Source organism: Petaurus breviceps, unplaced genomic scaffold (assembly GCF_028583685.1).
Source record: "Petaurus breviceps papuanus isolate PSGF00001 unplaced genomic scaffold, PetGlider_PUasm1.0 305, whole genome shotgun sequence".
NCBI classification, from domain to species: Eukaryota; Metazoa; Chordata; class Mammalia; order Diprotodontia; family Petauridae; genus Petaurus; species Petaurus breviceps.
In genome coordinates, this window is record NW_027186060.1 from 138,453 (window position 1) to 157,350 (window position 18,898).

General features: G+C 41.1%; 2 protein-coding genes and 1 pseudogene across 3 annotated transcripts in view; all 3 read right to left on the reverse strand.

The window, feature by feature from the left end:
* The window catches only part of LOC138167781 (zinc finger protein 25-like), a 119,123-nt gene that overhangs the window by 34,832 nt on the left and 65,393 nt on the right, over positions 1–18,898 (reverse strand). The gene's annotated exons all lie outside the window — the stretch shown is intronic.
* Positions 1–18,898, reverse strand: part of LOC138167777 (zinc finger protein 420-like) — a 37,482-nt gene that overhangs the window by 17,360 nt on the left and 1,224 nt on the right. The gene's annotated exons all lie outside the window — the stretch shown is intronic.
* On the reverse strand, positions 10,034–15,346 carry LOC138167784 (MRG/MORF4L-binding protein pseudogene; annotated as a pseudogene).

Here is an 18,898-nt window from a genome sequence, read left to right on the forward strand (position 1 = left end):
GATACAAATTAAAGCAGTTTTAAGGCTCCATCTCACAACCATCAGGTTAACAATGATGACAAAAAAAAAAAAAAAAAAAAACACAAAAAAAATTGAAGGTGTTATAGGAAAAAGGTGCGTGCATGAACTATTGGACAATCTATGAATGGGTCCAACCATTCTAAGAAGAAAGTTCGAAAATTTCTTCCCAAAGTTACTCAACAATACATGCCTTTTGGCTCAGACATCCCACTGCTAGGTCTGTATCCTAAGGAGATCAGAAAAGGAGGAAATAGTATTTTTTATACATAAATTTTTGTAGCATTATTTTTTGTGATGGCAAAAACCCCAAACCAAAAAACCCAACCCCAGAAACTTCAGGGTTGCACATCAACTGGGGAATGACTGAATAAATTGCAACATGTGTATATAATGGAAGATTTTTGTGCGATAAGAAATGATGAAATAGGTGATTTAAAGGAGACATGGAAAGATTTGTATGAACTGATGCAGAGCAAAGTGAGCTGAGTCAGGGGAACAATGATAAATTGACGATAATACAATAAAAAGAAACAACTTTTAAAACCATAAGAATACTAATCAACTGAATGGTCATCCATAATTCTAGAGGATTGACCATGAGACACAGTTTGGATTTGGGAGGAAAAAAAACAGATTTTGGTTAATTTAAAAAACATTCCCCTTGAGGATTGTTTTGAGGCCAAAGCCCTCATTTTGTTGATGAAGAAACTGAAGCTAGAGAGACTTAGTAGCTTGCCCAGAATCACACAACAGCTAAGTTTTTTTGGGGGGGGGGGATTGTTTTGCTTTTGTTTTTTTTATAGGGGGGAAGGGCAGGGCAATTGGGGTTAAGTGACTTGCCCAAGGTCACACAGCTAGTAAGTGTGTCGTGTGTCTAAGGCTGGATTTGAACTCAGGTCCTCCTGACTCCAGGGCTGGTGCTCTATTCACTGCACCACATAGTTGTCCCAACTACTTAGTTTTTGAGGTGAGATTTGAAAATAGGCCTTCCTTATTCCAAGTCCAATACTGTAAGAATTACACTGTGCTGACTCTCAGATGCACTATCAAATATTCCCAGGCAATCTCCTATCCACATGTTATCTAAGCCTGATCTTGCTTAGCTTCTGAGATGACATGGGGTCAGACACTTTGAAGGAGGCATAACCATATGTTTAGGACATATTCAGGATGACAGAAACATAGATGAAAGACACCCACAGGAAAGTGGTTTGAACCCAGGAGTGCAGAGCACAGTAGATTAGCATCAATCACCTTAACCTCTCTTCTATCTGTTCCAGTCTTCCTTGTCATCAATAACATGTAAGATGGCATACTTCATTTCTCCAAGTATTCCCCTCACTCAAGATCAGAGCAGAGGATTTATAATGGCCCATAGTAATGATGTTTTCCAAAAGCCATTCATTTTTATAAATTAAGAAACTGAAGTTATATATATATATATATATATATATATATATTGGCAGGGCTGAGATCACATGCTCAATCCCTCTTTCTTATCATTTATAGGTTTCTGCTTATATTCAGAAGGATGTCCTTTCCCTGTGTATGCTTCCTGTGACCAAACAGGAAAGAGGTTCTATTCCATCATTCTATGACACAGATCTAGCCCAACTGGAGTTAATTTCACTATCATCCACCAAATTACCTGGAACTCGGGTTGTTGTGGTGTATCAGCAAGCACCCCAGCGTCCCCAGGGTGGCTGCCAACACAGGTTCTTAGATCTGCTTTGATAAAGGAAAGCAACTCAAAATGGGTTAACAAGCTTACTTTAATCAGTCAAATATGTATCATTTACCTAGTTCAGGGGAAAAGGTCAGCACCCCGAACTTCAGAATATACAGACAGAATTATCAAGACAGGGAAACAGATCAAGTAGACAGGTTCCAAACTGTCCAACCATTACATCCATACCAAATCAACATCTGAGTTTTTCAAAGCCGGGGTACTCTCAACAATGGCTTCCCAGAGTCTCATCTGATCAAATCACAGAACACTTCTCAAAGTGAGCCCCAAAGCAAAGCCTCACATCAGGAATTATATAGCCTTCTCCTGGGTCAGAGAATGTAACAACCTTATTGACTCACTGCCCAATCAAAAAGTATCTACTGAAAAACAAGCCTCCCACCCCAGGTTCCAGGTGCACTTTAGCCTAGGGGCAGGGAAGATCTTTAAATTTACATCCCATTACATGTGGGGAGTTGTGGTCCTTGGGGAAAAGTGGTCATATCTACTAAGTATGTTTGCACAGTGATTAGAACACCAATCAGGAGCCAGGAAGACCTTGAGTTCAAATTCAGCCTTAGACACTTGTACCAGCTGTGTGACCATGGGTAAGTCACTTAATCTCTGCCACATCTTTCCCATGTATAAAATGGAAACGATACTAGCACAAATCTCCTAGGTTTGGTGTGAGGACAAAATGCGATTTTAATTGTAGACCACTTAGAACAGTGTCTGGTACATACTAGGTGCCATATCCATGTAGCTATTATTATTTTCATTTGTTTATTATCTTGTGGTCTTGATTAGACCAAACAGAACGTATATGTGCACACTTTTTTTACCTGGTGAGGGCGGGCTGGGGGGTGGTGGTGGTGGTGGTATATATTGATAATAAAAAAAGAAAAGGGAATCTGGCCTTTCTAATGGCACAATAATTTTTGCTTGGACCTATGATTTCACCATCTGTTTGTTAGGTTTGCTTTCGTTTTTAATCGACAAAATGGGCATAACAAAAGCACCTTCCACTCAGGGTCTTTGTGAGAGTCAAATATGATCATATATTTAAAACTCTTAGCCATTTGGGGCACATGATAGGAGCTATTATAAATGCTTATTTCCTCCCTCCCATATTGCTTCCTTGCAACAGAGGATTTCTGTGCCTGTCTTCCTACAGTTCACTCAACACTGAGATTCTTACATCTTTTAGTATCTTTGTTAATTTAGCGATGCTACTTTCCTATGGCAGGTTCCAAGGACAAGTTTGGCAGGAAAACCTGAAGATTAGACAAGATCCAAGACAGAAATATCTAGATGAAAAGGCCCAGAGTGGCTCTTCCTTTATCCTGGAGCATGTGTCTCTGACATCTGAGGGGAGCACATGATTGGAAAGGGGAGACATGGACCCTTGAAGCTTATTGGGTCACCCTGATCCAGGTGGGAATTTTTTTTTTTTTTTGCCTTTTAGAGGGCAATTGGGATTAAGTAACTTGCCCAAGGTTACGTGGCTAGTTTTTTGTGTGCAGGTATTAAGTGTTTGAGGCCAGAACCGAGCTCAGGTCCTCCTGACTCCTGACTCCAGGGCAGCGCTTTACTCACTTTGCCACCTAGCCACCCCCAGGTGGGAATTTTGAATATTCCTTGTTCCCCATTGTAACTTTGTAATGCCAATCATGGCAGCACCCCTGAGGGTTGCTGCTGTGAATAATTTTTAAAATCTAATCACAAGGTATAAAGAACATTCTATTCAGAATTGAACTTTATTCCAAAAACTAAACCATAACATTCATAACATCATAACAACTTATTACTAAGGTGGTCACATAGCCTTAAATAAAACATATCATTTAGTATATCCCATAACACTCAGTATGTAACATGGCACACAGCATATATCACTGCATCCCCAAAATACTTGTTTATACAATCAGGGAGTCCCAGGCCAGGGTCTCTTCCCTAGCCCAACACATCACACAGTATACAACGCAGCATATATGATTTCATCCCCAAAATGCCATCAAGGAGTCCCAGGACAGGGTCTTCCCTAGCACAACACTTCACTTAAGGGTAGCAGAAAATACCACAAACACATTCCACCCCTAGGTCACAGTAAATTACTATCTCCTTAATCAATATAAAGTATCCAAGTAAAATCCTCTTTCATCTTAACTTTGAGTCTGCCTTCCGAGTGCCATGGCTATTCCTCCCACTCCCAGCTCTTGCCTGGAATCACATGCAGGTAGCTCTCCACTCCTGCCCCATAGTCTCAGCTCAGGAGGACTGCTCCTGCCTGACCACAGGCTCCCAGGGCTCCTGCTCCCAGCTTCTGCCAAAAGCTTAACATGTCAATAACAATATTTACACATAGTATCAGCACACCCACATCTCAATTCACTTGAGATACTCTTGAAAGGGGATTAAGCTAAGCCTCCTTCCAGTGGGCCTTATAGCCCTATTCACTTTCAAGGCCAGAGGCTCTGTCATAAATCTCTCTTCATTTTCTTCTTCTCAAAGCTAGCTCACCCTCTTAGTGCTGGCTCTCTTAAATGCCTGTTTCTTAACACCAGCTCTCTAGATATACAGTTCTACTCCACATCTGATTGACTAGAGCCCACATCCATGTATCTGATTAGCTAGAGTCTACATGTGCGTATATGATTGACTCAGCACAGAGAAGCATATAAGCCTGAGGCTGGGAAACTTAATCCCAAAAAAGAAAAACTGCTTTGCTTTTTTTCAAACCTACTTTACTTGCTGTTACATTCCACCCCTCCAGGATCCTTGGCCTTTGCAATCTAAGTAAGAGATTGTTATGGCCATGGGTCCTGGAACAAATAGAGGCATTATACTTTTTGATCCCATCCTGGTTGCCAAATGTAACCCCATTGCAATACCAATAGTAGCAGCTATGAATATGCATATGTATTTCCAGGGCAAATTTGCAAAATATAATAAACTCTTTTCCTCAAAGGCAAATCCAAAATATTTACTTAGAATATCACTATTAGGATACCAGGAGGTAAGATTTAGCAAGGTACTCATTACAAACCCGAGAGCACCAACATCTTAAGCATTCTTTCTGTTAGGCCTCCCCACAAACAAGTTCCCCTAGGCAATATTCCTCCCTCCACCAGCTCACACTCTGTTCTCTCTGGCCAACATTCTATTTCAGTTACCATTCCATTGGACAAGCTCCTCCATGTGACTCAGGCTATATCACAGCTGTGAGCTGGGCCAGAGCTCAAAGCTCAAAGCAGGTCACATAGGCCTATTAATGGACGGGGAAGATCTTCCTATTCCATTAACATTACACACCTAGATTTTCTCTAACTTCATCATTCAGTACCTCTTCTTTGAAGTGCACAGAATCTATGTCTACCACTCAGTCAAAAATCTGTTAGCTTTTTGTGTCTCTACCTCAAGGACACTCTCCTCCATTCCTCAATGAGTTCATTGATTGACTGTCTTTGTTCTCCAACTCCTGCACTCAAACCAGAGGATTTGAACATGCATAGTCACACAACACTCCCTCAAAAACTTTTATCCCCCAGTTTCTCAACTTACTCGTTTCCCATGAGATTGTCCTCCACCCCACCTTAGCAACACACAGATAGCCATACCTTCAATCTTTCCAACTTCTACCAATGCAACTCCTCTATGGTAATAACCTCTGAAATGTGCTTATCTGATCACAGTCTATTGCTATTCCATGCCTTTCTTTCTCTGCCTTGAAATCTAAAACATCTTCTTCCTCCTTACCATGACCTACAAGTGTTAGATCACTTGTTTCTTTCCTAGGCTATCTCCCATGCTACGTCCACACCCTTCCCCATCTTGACCACTTGGTGAATGAATCCAGTCTACACTAATCTCTTCTCTTGAACCACTTAGCCCTTATCCTATCCCTGATCTTGCCTTACCAAGCCTCATCCCTGGATTACTACCATCTTCCTTCCTTCTCAAATGCTGTACAACAAAGAAAGACTGGGTATGTTTGTTACAAAGCTACTCCCACAGAATCTCAATCACCACAGAGGCTTTTCCAGAGCTTTCCATTCATCCTAAAACTTTTAAGATGTTTCCTTCCATCAGCCTCTCAGCTGAGAAACTTGCTTCATATGTCACTGAACATATATGCTATAAATATTTTTATAAAAATAGGTCTTCCCTTCTACTCCCCCCCCCCTTTTTTATCTCTTTGGGCTACAGACCTAGTAGTGGTATTGTTAGGTCAAAGAATATGAACAGTTTTATAGCCCTTTGGGCATAATTCCAAATTGTTCTCCATAATGGTTATATCAGTATACAACTTCACCAACAGTACATTAGTGTTTTAATTTTCCCATATCCCCTCCATCATTTGTCATTTTCCTTTTCTTTAATATTAGCCAATCTGATAGTCATGGGATAGTAATTCAGTTGTTTCAATTTGAATTTCTCTAATAAGTTGTGATTTAGAGCATTTTTTCCTTACTATAGATAGCTTTGATTACTTTGTCTGCATATTGCCTGTTCATATCCTTTGACCATTTATCAATTGAGAAATGGTTCTTACTTCTGTAAATTTGACTCCACTTTCTATATGTTTGAGAAATCAAGTCTTTATCACAGAAAGTCACTAATTTTTTTTCACAGTAACGATTACCTGTATTTCCTGTCATCCTATTTTCCCCCTCTTTATCCTATTGTCTCTCTTTTTCACCCTGTCCATTCTCAGAAGTGTTTTTCTTCTGACTTTTGCCTCCCCCAAGCTGCCTTCCCTTCTATCACACATGCCATTCTCTTATCCTCTTTCCCTCCTACTTTCCTGTATGGTAAGATAGATTTCTATGCCTAAGTGTGTATGTTATTCCTTCTTTGAATCAATTCTGATGAGAGTAAGGCTCACATGTTCCCCTCCCCTGTTCCCCTATCTTCCCCTTCACTGTAAAAGCTCTTTAGGGCCTCTTTATTGTCAGATAATTTACCCCATTCTACATCTTCCCTTTTCTCAGCACATTCTTCTTTCTCATTCCTTAATTTTACTTTTTTAAAATGTTGATACTATCACATTCCACTCACTCTTGTTCTTTCTGTCTATGTATCATCCGACTGCCATAATAATGAGAAAGTTTTTAGGAGTTACAAGTATCATTGTCCCATATGTCCCACCTTACTGAATCCCTAACGATTTCTCTTTCCTGATTATCTTTTTATACTTCTTTTGAGTCTTGTATTTGAAAGTCATATTTTCTATTCAACTTAGGTCTTTTCATCAGGAATACGTGAATGTCCTCTATTTCACTGAAAGATCAGTTCCCCCAGAAGGATTATAGTTAGTTTTCATGGGTAGGTGATTCTTGGTTGTAATCCCAGCTCTTTTGCCCTCCAAAATAGCATATTCCAAGGCCTCCCATCCTTTAATGTAGAAACTACTAAATCTTCTGCTATCCTGACTGTGGCTACATGATATCTGAAATGGGTTTGTTTGTTCTTTTTTATTATTATTTTGACTGCATGCAGTATTTTCTCCTTGACCTGGGAGCTCTGGAATTTGGCTATTATATTTCTGGGAGTTTACATTTTGGGATCTCTTTCGGGAGCTGATTGGTGGATCCTTTAAGTTTCTATTTTACTCTCTGGTTCTAGAATATTAGGGCAATTTTCCTTGATAACTTCTTTAAAGATGATGTATAGGCTCTTTTTTTGATCGTGGCTTTCAGGTAGTCCAGTAATTCTTAAATTCTCTCTCTGGATTTCTTTTCTGGGTCAGTTATTTTTCCAATGAGATATTTTACACTGCCTTCTGTTTTTTCATCCTTTTGGTTTTATTTTATTGTGTCTTCATGGGTCATAAAGTTACTAGCTTCCACTTGATTAATTTTTCTTGGAGAAACTTACAGTGATTAAGAAAAAAAAATAGGGGGCGGCTAAGTGTTGAAGTGAATAGAGCACTGGCCCTGCAGTCAGGAGGAGCTGACTTCAAATATGGCCTCAGACACTTAACAGAAAAAACTAGCCATGTGACCTTGGGCAAGTGAATTAACCCCAATTGCCCTCCAAAAAGAAAAAAAGAAAAAAATAGGACAAAGAATCCATAACATATTTAAAAATAAAATACATAGAAGAAAAAAAACCATGAGGAGACATGATAATTTTATTATTACTTTAAAAAAGTTTTTATTACTGATGAGGGGGCAATAGGTGTTACAGGGGCTCCAATCAATGACTAGAGTCTCTGCTGTGCAGTCTGGAAGGAATTCACAAGACCCAAGCAATCTTTTAAGTCAGGATTGTAAAAGTTTATTGTTATGCTTTACAGCAGGCAAGAATTCTTATTAGGGAATCTGCCAATTTAAAGAAGTCATAGATATAGTTTATAAAGATTTATAATAGTAAATCAGATGCCAATTATACTAACTAGGTGAGTAAGGGTGGGATTAGGGAGGAGTTAAGTGGTCAGTGCTTAAAGAAACATGCACTTTTAATATCAATTGCCCAGGCATATTGCCCATAATTCACTGGGAAATAGCCCAAGGGGGGGGGGGGTTACCTGGATGTGTGGTTTTAGGCTTGAAATGTCACCAAGTCAGCTAGCAGTCAGAGCTGACTGAGAAGTACCTCGTCTGCCATCCATCAGTGTCATGTTTGACAATATGGATGTTGGGAACCAAGGCTAATGGGGATTCAGGATGTGTACAATTGGCTGAGGAGTTAACTTACAGATAGGGCATTGAAGGATTCATAGGTGCAGCTGGCCACTATACTAAGGGGAGATAAACAATTCCTGAATTGTTGCTAGGCAGAGTGCTGGCAGGGGGAAGGGGCAGAGTTAATGCTCTGAGGCTGGGGGGGGGGGGGATGTGATTTTACAAACTGGTTTTACAAATTGATTTTACAAACTGATGTTACAAACATAGACACCCCAAGCACCCCATCATTACTACTTTCTTAAATATCAAATATACTGCAAAAAAATGAACTGCTCAGAGCAAGAGTTAATGGCTTTATCCACCACCCTCTTTTTTATACTTTACAAATCAGAAGCTTTGTATTTGGGGAGCTGTAAGTGCACCTGGAGCCTGGAGTGGAAGGCTTGTTTTTCATTAGATACCTTTTGATTGGGCAGTGAGTCAATAAGGTTGTTACATTCTCTGACCCAGGAGAAGGCTATATAATTCCTGATGTGAGGCTTTGCTTTGGGGCTCACTTTGAGAAGTGTTCTGTGATTTGATCAGATGAGCCTCTGGGAAACCATTGTTGAGACCCCTCCCTCCCCCCCTCCCCGGGGCTTTGAAAAACCCAGATGTTGATTTGGTATGGATGTAATGGTTGGACAGTTTGGAAACCTGTCTACTTGATCTGTTTCTCTGTCTTGATAATTCTGCCTATATACTCTGAAGTTCAGGGTGCTGACCTTTTTCCCCTGAACTAGGTAAACAATACATATTTGACTGATTAAAGTAAGCTTGTTAACCCATTTTGAGTTGCTTTCCTTTATCAAAGCAGATCCAAGAACCTGTGTTGGCAGTCACCCTGGGGGTGCTGGGGTGCTTGCTGATACAAAATGTCGATGAGGATGGGATCTGCAGAGTAAAAGGAAAGTATGGGGGCTGGGATAATTGTTTGTTTCCCAGTTGTGGTAGCTGTGACTCTGTGGAGCCATGGACCAGGAGAGAAGAATGGCCTGCATTTGGACTTCATTGAGCTGAGAGCAGGAACAGTGAGCTGCCTGCTTCGGGACCTGGGCAGAAGCCAGGAGCGGCTGCCACCTGAGGGAGGGGAAGGAACCCAGGAGTTCGGAATTCAGCCACAGGAAAAGATAAGAACTGAGCAGCAAAGCAGGGGCACTGAATGTGTTTCCTTGCTTCATCCCACAGTTTGGGACCCAGGGGGAAGATGGACTTGTGACTACGGTGGGTGGGATGAAGTACCTTGGAGCCCCAAGGACCCCACCTTATTGGTTTTGTTGCCCAGCCCCCTCTCTGTACTTGGAAGCAGGGGCTGGAGCTGTGCGAGGGGAAGGACACCCCCCTCTGCCCAAGAGAACTTTATTTGGACTCTTCTTTTGAATTGAGGTGATAATGCAATGTACTTTGTGTTTGTTTAAAGCCCTGTGGTCACTTTGGTAACTTCAGTTATGTATCTTGCAAATGTGACCTATGATTGTTAATGCTAATTCAAAAGTAAATTGTCTGTGCTATGGGCATGAAAAATCTTGGGGCGAATGTAAATTTTAAAGATCTTCCCTGCCCGTAGGCTAAAGTGCACCTGGAGTCTGGGGTGGGAGGCTTGTTTTTCAGTAGATACTTTTTGATTGGCCAGTGGGTCCAGAAGGTTGTTGCATTCTCTGAGCCAGGAGAAGGCTATATAATCCCTAATGTGAGGCTTTGCTTTGGGGCTCACTTTGAGAAGTGTTCTGATTTGATCAGATGAAACTCTGGGAAGCCGTTGTTGAGAACCCCCCAGCTTTGAAAAACTCAGATGTTGATTTGGTATGGATGTAATGGTTGGACAGTTTGGAAACCTGTCTAATTGATCTGTTTCTCTGTCTTGATAATTCTGTCTGTATACTCTGAAGTTCGGGGTACTGACCTTTTTCCCCTGAACTAGGTAAACGATACATATTTGACTGATTAAAGTAGGCTTGTTAACCCATTTTGAGTTGCTTTCCTTTATCAAAGCAGATCCAAGAAGCTGTGTTGGCAGCCACCCTGGGGACGCTGGGGTGCTTGCTGCTACAGGAGCCCTGAGATCATAATTTTTAAAATGAATGAGAGTCCAGAAGAGGAACTCAGCGACTCTAGTCTGTAAAGGGAAGCAATCTGCCTCAGAGAAGAGATGGGGCAGAGAGGGCTGCTGTGGAGAGTGGTAATGTACCTTTTAGGGTTCACAGTTCCCAGCCAAGCCTGGGATAAAGAATGGGGGAAGTGCACCTTTTGGGGGTGGAGATGAGACATATTCAAACATAACCAAAAAAAAACCAAAGCAAAAGTAAAGACTCAGGGGGCAGGGGATTGATTCTTTCACATAAGTACCCTTGGAAGGGCATTTCCTGTGTTAGTAAAGCAGACGTTGCTCACACTGATGGGGTACAGGCTCTGGGAAACCCCTTGAACTCTGAATCTCCCCCTTGGATCCGGCATTTGTCTGAGGCCATAACTTTTCATTATAGCTGGGCCCAAATCTCTTACTCTTACTTGCCTAGGATTCCATTGTCCATGTACTTCCCACCCTTGATTCTATCAAGATATCTATACCCAAATCTGTTACCCTTAAAGTAGCCCAGCCCTCCATTGTCTGTCATCTCCAGATGTTTCCCACCCTTAATCTCATTACTGCAGTCTGACCTCATTTGACTCCTCCTCTAGACCACCCCTAGAATCCTCCGACAATCTTTCTGTATATAAGCTCCATCTTGCCAACCTGAGGGGCTGGATGTTATCTAGGGCAGACTCACTCTGTGTCAGATTATTCTGGCTTGCTTGTCAATACAAGCTTCACATAGACTTAGGCTCCCTAAGAGTCTATTCATTAAGGGGAACTTTTAATAAACTTTGCTTTTCTTTGGCTGAGAGAAGACTTGAGTAAAATTCATTCCTCAGGACCCAGTGTATTGGTATTTTGGGGCCTCGAATATCCCTAATCTAAACCTTAAACCTCAACACTTTATGGTTCCCTGACCCTGGGAAATACTGCTAATCTGAAGTTCCTCTCCTGCCAGAAGAGAAGGTACTTAAGCCTTTCTCTCCTTATTCCCTCCTTGCTCTCCAAGTACCTTGAAGGTGCTTTTTGGGACTGACTTCTCAGATCCCATTAGGTGAGACTGCTAGGAGGCCTGTTTTGTGTTCAGCCTGACCCTTTCAAGTTTCTCAGTCCAGTTTGGTTATGTTGGAGGCCATGGAACTGGGCACAGCTTCTGAAGAATGGAGGACAAGAGCAGATGCCCCATCTGGAACCTGATTCTTTCAATTCTCTCAGCACTAGAGAATTAGAAAAACTTCAGGTACCTTTTTGTGTTGTTGTGTTTTTTTTTTTTTTTGCCTTGTTTTGTTTGTTTCTTGAGGCTTACTTCCAGATCTTCCTTAATGGAGGAAAGGGATCCCAGACCCTAAGCCCTGGCATACCTTCTTGACTAAAGAGGAGGAAGTTTAGGAAGGGAATGATGAGATTGCTTCCCCATCATGGATCACAAAATTGTCCTTGTGTCCCTTATCTTGTGTCTCCCATCTTATTCTCAGTGTTCCCCGTAAAACTTCTGAAACTACTCCACTATTCTGAAACCTCTGTATAAGCATCACTTCCCAGTGGGACTCATTTAGCCTTCCTGCCAGGAGATCCACACTGGGTTTTTTTTGTTGTTGGATTTTTAGTACTTTTTATTCAGCAGTCAAATGAGGGTATATTTCAAATAAGCATTTTGTGCCATATCCAACGGCAATTTAACAGACTAAGATTCCCTCCCACAAAGCTGTCATTTATTTGGTCTGTCTGCAACCGTCTGCATAATAAATAAGAACTGCTACAAATGGTCAATATTCTAGCATATAAAACCGAGCAACAAGTATCTCAAAATAGTCATGACCTTAAAAACAAATTTCTCAGAAAAAATACAACACAAGATTGAGCTTCTGCAATATTATTTCCATATAAAACACTAGTAAAATATTTTTCTTAAAAATTAAATAATGAAATACCAAACCAATTATATACAGTACACACGAATGAGTCAAAACATCCAATTCTTGGTCTCTCTGATGGCAAGAAGAGATGTTATATCATATTTTGTGGCACTAGAAAGCAATTCAGTCAAGACCCCTGACTCATGATGCACTCGGTGAAAAAATGTTTACAATCCCATACTTGACCTTAAGTGGACAGGTTTGACTGAAGTCTCAAAGAAGAGATCTTATGTTTACTTCAGTGGGTAGAAAATTAAAATTTTTTTTTTCTGACACAGCAGCCAATGCTATCTTTTAGGTTTAATGCTCCTAGCTCAAAGCTATATATTTGAGAATAATGCTTTGCTTAACTACATGGTAATCTGTCCATTTGAAAGAGGTCCCCCTTTGAATCGTCTCCCTAGTTCACCTAGCATTTGTTTTACTATGATAAAAAAATATATAATATATATATGTTTGATCCTACAACTGGCTTCAGATACCAAATCAAGGAAAACTGGTAAGAACCTAAAGGGTCAGCACATCTCTAAGAAATGAATTTTGACTTCAAAACACAAAGAATACATAAATAATCTTTCTATTATATATATCATCACAAAATTCCTTAAGTACACACTTGCAAAGCTACCATTTTACCTTGGGAAATCTGAGAATCAGCTAGGATGCTCAACAAATATCCTACTGCCACCAAGGTAAGCTAAACTCTTTTCTGTATTCAAACCATATTTCTAGCAAGTATAGGATACATTCCTCAGCCTCTTCCCTCATGCTAATCTTTTCACACTCCTTTCCCAATGATTAGCAAAAATGACAATATGTACCACCTGAACAATTTGTGTCATTTAATAAAAACTTGTCAAAAATTCTTTCCACTAAAGTAAACATCATCAATTTTTTGTTTCCTTCTTATTCTTCTCTAAGTTATTAGCAACGGCCTATGTTCTTCTACGTTTGGCTGCACTCGGACTAAAGGGATTGCTGTTTGCATTTAAGACCTTTTCTGTGACCCAGTTGCGTTTCCTCTTGTCTGCACCCCCTTTAGATTCAGAGTCTGATGAGCTCTTTTCTTTCTCTTTGCCACTGGACTTCTCAGCTCCTTTCCTTAAATTTCCTGAAGATGTAAAAACAATGTGTGGATCCAGTTCTTCCTTTATTTCTTCCTTCACCTCATCTTCAATCATTACTTTTCCTTCTTTGACCTCTAAAATTATTTCTTCAGGTAGGATGAAGTTCTTCTCTGAATTAGGGAATGGAAGAATCTCAGACTCATGCAATGCTTGCAAATCGTACATAGTACTTAAATGGTCCCAGATGACTTTGGAGGAGATCTGCCTCCCTATGTTCTGACTGAACTTGTTCCTGATGCAGATCATGTGGAAGTGCCGGTTCACACCGACGGGCTTGTGTCCCAGCATGGCGTGGAAGAGGCACACTTCCACCTCGGGGCTCCAGACCACGACTTCCTCGGGAGGGCTGGGCGCCAACTCCATGGGGCCCTTTTCACCGCTACCGCCAGGACCCGGCCGGAACCAGGGATGTCTCCGCTACCCTCACTGCCAGCCTCCTCCTCTTGAGCCTGAGCCAGGGTCACCGCCACTACCGCTTCCGCTGGTGGCAACCTTGGCTTCCCCCATAGCTCGGTCCCAGCTAAGAGCCACACTGTTTTCTTAATACCCTTTTTCTTTATATTCTTGGATATAAGACACTCTTCACAGATTTGTTTAGCAACTGTATATATATATTTACACATCCATACTTCCTTAAAGCTAGGTCATACAGAAGAAGGTGGAGTAGAAGCAGGACCCCCTGTGATAGTAATGGCAATTAAAGATTCCCCTGTATTGGCTTGGTTTTCAAATTGATTGTGTTAAAACCCAGAGCTTGTTAATCCCACCTGTGGGATGGGCTTGTTAATGTGAAAAGAAAGTCCTGAACTGGGAGGAGCTGGTGATGTAGATTTGGAGAGACACTAGAGAGAGGCGGAAGATCTTTTTTTGGAAGCAGCACCTCGTGGAGAGAGAGAGAGACTAAGAGAATTGCTGGTGGCCGCTTTGAATTGCCCTGGACTTTTGAGACCTGCCCCCTGAGCTGCCAAGGACTGAGGAGACATGGCTGTTTTGCTGGTACTTTGTCTGTCTGTTTTGATGTTATTTTGCCAGATTTGTTCACTGGTGAAAGACAGTCCTTTTGTTGAAGAAGTCCTGGAACCTGGCTGTTCGCTAAGAAGCCCTGAGACTGTCCTGCAGACAGAGAGTGAATACTGTCCACTGGTGAGGGACAGTACTGTTGTTGCAGGGGTCTGGAGACTGTCCTGCAGACAGAGTGAATACTGTCCACTGGTGAAGGACAGTGCTGTTGTTGCAGGGGTCTGGGAGCCTTTCTGTTGGTTCAGAAGCCCTGAAGAAGGATTTTCTTGTTGTATGTTTACAGAAATCCTGGGAGAGGGCTTTGCTAATGTGTTCAGGGGTTCTAGGACTGTTCTACAGACAGAGGATAAATTCATGAAGGGACTGGCAATGTATCTTATGGCCTTGCTAAGCCTTGTCTCCCCAGGAACTAAGATTGCTGAGAACCTGCCTCGTGTCAAGATGAAGAAAAGACCTCCATTTGGGTATTAAGTGCTGTGTTTAAACTTGATGTAACTCTGGGGTAGATTCAATTGTGATCCAGGGGTGGGGAACTTTTGACCTTATGTTTGGAAACTAATCTCCATTTGAGAAGAGGGGCTTTGTGGTGAACTAAATGAAGGTATAGCCTAGGGGTGGAGAAGTATTTAGAACAGAGACTTTGTAATTGATTGAATGATTGGAAGGTCCTGGGGTGGGGTAGTCCTTGGAGATTATTTAATCACACTTAGTAAATGCTGTATTTGGAATGATGTCATGTTTTAATCTTCTCTGTTCTTGGTTGGTCACTGAATAAAATAGAGAGCACCTATGCTGGTATTTTGAACCTGGGAAGTTGCCTTTCTTTTGGCATTACATTACACCCCCCCACTGCTCGGGTTTCTCCAATCCATGTAAAAAGGGGACTCTAAACAAACTTTGGAGCTGCAGAACCCACAAAATGAAACAGAGAAGCTAACCTCCCACTGAGGACATACCGGCAGGCCAGCAAGAATTGGTCAGCCCAGCCCCACACCAAGGCTTTAGCCCCAGGGCAGGCCTGACCAGCCTCAGCCAGAGGGACCCCAGATCAGCAGCAGCTGTGGCTGTTTCCAGATTTATGAACACATAGATGTGAAGGACAAAGTGAGAGATCAGTGCAGTCTGGACTCTGGGACCCAGTAAGTGGGAGTTCGTGGCTTTTGCCCTCAGGGCTGCTTCAGCTCCTGGCCTGCAGAGTGTAGGGGGACCAAGCACCAGTCTGAGGCATAATCGCTCTTGCTTTAACCTTCTTGGATCTGGATTGCAGTCTAGGGTGGAGGTCCTGTGGTGTGTGTCCAGCTTGCCAGAGCATTTGGAGACCTCAGAGAGGGCACCCATCTTATACTTCTGGCAGCTGAGAAAACCCCAGCATTTGTAACGAAGCTTCCCTGTCTGGTGGCAGGGTCCTACTGTGACAAAAAGGGTTCAAGTGACTGAGGGGCGACATGACCAGGCAAAGGAAACAAAGCAGACAGAAGATTCCAACATTAGACTTCTATTTTGGGGACAAAAAGGAGCAAAGCATGGAACAGGAGGAAGACAGTGAAGTCAGAACTCCTGCACCAAAAGCTTCAAAGGAAAATACGAGCTGGTTACAGGCCAGAGAGGACCTTAAGAAGCCGATAAGAGAAGTGGAGGAAAAATTGGGAAGAGAAATGAGAACAATGCAAGAAAATTACAAAATGACAGTCAACAGCCTGACTGAGGAAAATGCCACCTTAAAAACTAGACTAACTCAAATGGCAATCCAGGCTCAAAAAGGCAATGAGGAGAAGAATGCCTTAAAAAGCCGAATTTGCCAGATGAAAAAAGAATCTCAAAAGCTCAACGAGGAGAATCATTGCTTCAGAATTAGATTGGAGCAAATGGAAGCTAGTGACTTTATGAGAAATCAAGATGCTGTTAAACAGATCCAAACAAATGAAAGAATAGAAGGCAATGTGAAATATCTCATGCGAAAAACCACTGACCTGGAAAATAGATCCAGGAGAGAAAATTTAAAAATTATTGGACTACCTGAAAGCTTTGATCAAAGTAAGAACCTAGAAATAATCCTCCAGGAAGTTCTCAAAGAAAACTGCCCTGATGTTTTAGAATCAGAGGGCAAAACAGAGGTTGAAAGAATCCACCAATCACCTACTGAAAAAGATCCCAAAAAGAAAACTCCTAGGAATATTATAGCCAGGTTCTGGAATTCCCAGATTAAGGAGAGAATATTACAAGCAGCCAGGAAGAAACAATTTGAATATCATGGAAACACAATCAGTATAACCCAGGATCTGGCAGCTTCTACACCGAGGAATCAAAGGACTTGGAATATGATATTCCGGAGGTCAAAGGAGCTGGGATTAAAACCAAGAGTCACCTACCCAGCAAAACTGAGTATCATGTTTCAGGGGAAAATATGGTCATTCAGTGGAATAGATGACTTTCAAGCATTCTTGATGAAAAAACCAGAGTTGAATAGAAAATTTGACATTTAGATAACAAGAAGCAAAAGAAACATGAGAAGGTAAACAGGGAAAAGAAATCATAAGGAACTTATCAAAGTTGAACCATTAACAATCCTACATGGAAAAACAATAATTGTTAATTTATGAAACTTTTCTCAATAGTTGAAGGGAATAGAAATATATATATGAAGGTATATGGGCATATGAATACATATGTGAATGTATGTATATATGTTTACAGGTATACATGGATGGAGGGCACAGGGCCAATTTAACAGGAAGGGATGATACTTAAAAGGTGAAATTAAGAGGTGAAAGGAATATAATGAGAGGGGTTGGGGAGAGACAGAATGGGGTAAACTATCTCATATAGAAGAGGCAAGGGAAAATGGTTACAATGGAGGGGAAGAATAGGAAGGCAAAAGGGAATGGGTCAATCTTATTCCCATTGAATTTGGTTTGAGGAGGGAATGAAATACACACTAAATAGGGTATCTTACCCTCCAGGAGGGTAGGGGGGGAAGGGGATGAGAGGGGGGGGAAAGGAAGGGGGGGGGAGCCGGGGGGGAGGGGAGTTGGGGTGGCACAATTTTAAAAGGGAAGGGATTAGAGTAGAGAGGAGAGTGGGTGGGGGGTGGGATAGGAGGGAGGGAAATGTAATCAGTCTTTTACAATATATCTACTATGTTATTGTTTTGCATTAGCCACACATGTATGACCTATACTGAACTGCTTGTCTTCCCAGTGGGGGTGAGATACGGAAGAGGAGGGGAGTGAATCTGGAATTCAAAGTTTTAAAATCAAATACTCAAATATATATACTATTATTAAAAAAAAAAAAGCTAGGTCACACATTTCTTGCACTCCCTAATGGCCTCCTTGATGTAAAAATTGACAAAATTCAGTTCATGATTTGTTGATTAACCATTTCTCTCTCATCAAGCAACAACCAATGGCCTTGCTCAGTTTCAATTTCCTCAAACTTAATCAAATCTTTCTTTTCAGTTTCTGTGAACACTTTTGTCTTAGGGACCTTGGGAATTAACACATACATCTTCTTATCTTCTAAGGACAGGGCAGCCTTCCCTTTCTCATGCCAAAGATCTTATAAAACATTTCTTCAAATGAATATTTCCCTTTTTCAAAAAAAAAAAACCAGTTTACAACTTATCCTGATATTATTATTTACCACACAATTCCTAAATTCTCTGGTCATAAAACCTTTTCCACATAATTGACAAAACTTAAAAAAGGAGATTTTACAGCATCTTTGCATCAATTACCAATAATTACCTTTCACAAACATATTTTTGTAAATAGTTGATTTATCCAATAACTCCTACTAGCTTATTTAACAACGTTACTAATTTCAAAAAATGATAGTTTAACTGAAACTTCCTTTTAAACAAAGACACAATGAAAGCTTATGATTTCTTAAATTACAATTCTTCAAAATATTATAATACATGGTCAGAATGGCCCATTTGTCATTTTGCCGTTCCTCTGACAGTATAATTCTAAATTCAATAACATTTAGGCTATAAGAGAAAATGCCTCTCTTATGACACAGATAATACAACTGTTTACCAAGTTACACAGTAAAAGAAAACCTAAAAATATAAGAATACTACTTAAACTTTGGAACCAAAACCAATTAATTACCAATCTTGTGATCTTGAGTTAGGTGGATGTGTTTCCAAATCGTTTTACATGGAAAATACCATTCCTCTCACAAGCACTGGCATGTACTTCACACCTAAGGAACATTTCACACAGAGCTAGCACACATGAAGCAGCTGTTTGTAGCTCACAGAGCTCATCTTCAAAGAGCATCGCCTTGCCCAGAGCCTTTGCCCTTGTGCTGTCCCCATACAAGGAAGGAAGGACTCCAGC